This window comes from Odontomachus brunneus, unplaced genomic scaffold, assembly GCF_010583005.1.
Source record: "Odontomachus brunneus isolate Ranch 3 - 2012 unplaced genomic scaffold, Obru_v1 Obru_scaffold_071, whole genome shotgun sequence".
In the NCBI taxonomy this organism is placed as follows: Eukaryota; Metazoa; Arthropoda; class Insecta; order Hymenoptera; family Formicidae; genus Odontomachus; species Odontomachus brunneus.
Window position 1 is genome coordinate 1,210,917 of NW_022639521.1, and position 1,636 is coordinate 1,212,552.

The 1,636-nt window shown below is 30.1% G+C and overlaps 1 protein-coding gene across 5 annotated transcripts in view; it reads left to right on the top strand.

The window, feature by feature from the left end:
• The window catches only part of LOC116846861 (four and a half LIM domains protein 2), a 642,247-nt gene that overhangs the window by 289,705 nt on the left and 350,906 nt on the right, over nucleotides 1-1,636 (top strand). The window lies entirely within an intron of this gene.

The window sequence follows — 1,636 nt, forward strand, 5'->3', positions numbered from 1 at the left end:
GTTGATTCGGCATATTAGATATTTTGATTCGGCATATTAATCTGCCATTTTAAGTTTTGAAATTCCAGTATTATATTCGAATTCAGCGACTTTGAAAACCTTATAATTAAAATCGTAGCGGAATTGTAAGAAGAAACTTTTTTCTCACACTGGTAGCACGGAAGTCTCATTTTCGCCACACAATCAAGGAGTTTAGGAACATACCGATATGTACAGATATGTACATTAAATATACATACATTCGATATATACTGATATATGTAATATACGAAACAAATAGAAATTGAAACAGACAGATTTCTGCATATATTTAGAGAATTTTGCGTGAATATATATTTGACATAGATAATTTATTTCAATTAATTAATTAAGTTTAATTTATGATAGTTTACAAGTTCTGCAGGTTATGGAGCTGTTGCATGAAGCTCTCTTAAGCGGATAAGATGTTCCACTAATTGTGTACACTTGAATAATCTTTGTCATTACAAACAATAGGAAAAGAAATGATGTTACAAGATTTGATGTTTTCAAGAGCATGTTATTTGATGATAATAATTTTGTTATAGATTGAGGCGTGAAGGAGATTTCAATAGATGGATGTGATAAATTGTCTGAAATCAAGAGTTAAGCATGATTGAAATCTATCTACTTTGGAGTTATTCTATTTCATATGCACTAATATTAACTATTATATATATCCTTTTCCCACAAGAAATTGCTGAAATATTAAGGCTGTTGATTTATTGTAAATTAACCTGAGAAATAGGAGAAGAAATAAACTAAGAAAATAAATTGTATGCGTTAATTTACGATAAATTATTGATTGTTAGAGCGAAAGGGGAGTGCACGAAATATCTTACAAATTTATTTAATCGATGGTAAGTGTTATTTTGTGAATATATATTTTCATTTTAATGTATTTCGCAAGAATTTATAGCATGCATTTTCTCGTTTCTGACGTCATTAAAAAGAGATAGACAATGCGAAGGGAGCCGGAAGTCTTAAAGTGTACAACTAATCGTCACATAATATTTTCATAGAGGAAAACAAAATTATCATTAATTATTTTGTAAAATATACTTTATTAAAGACGTTTGTCGCTCTTTCATGAAAAGAATCCGCGCTACATATTCAAATTATGGTAGTCAAATTATAAGCAAACCATTTTGTTTATATTACGTCAAATATTACCAAATATATATACCAAAGTATATATATTTGGTAATATTTGACGAGTTTATATTACCAAAGTATTAATGCAGTCATGCAGGATTGTCGTTAACAGGTTTGGTGGCGTCGCTTCTACAATATAAATCATCAAATAGATCATAATAAATCAGATCATTAAATACATATTTAGGAAATACGTATCCATCTCGCAGTTTCAGTATGGTCTATTACTTCTGTATTTATTTTCACGACATCTAATAGCGCTTAAGCCCAGTAAATCTCGTAATCTCGTCTTAATGTCACATGCTTCGTCCATCGATTTATCAGAATTAACGAACTTTGATCTGTAATGCTCTTATAGTGTTTGCCCCGAATTTCTTAAATTCCGCGTAAAAGCCTACATTTGGTTGAACGTAGAACGTTGCGTATAATCTTCGTACAACATTCTGTAATATTGCAAAGCCCC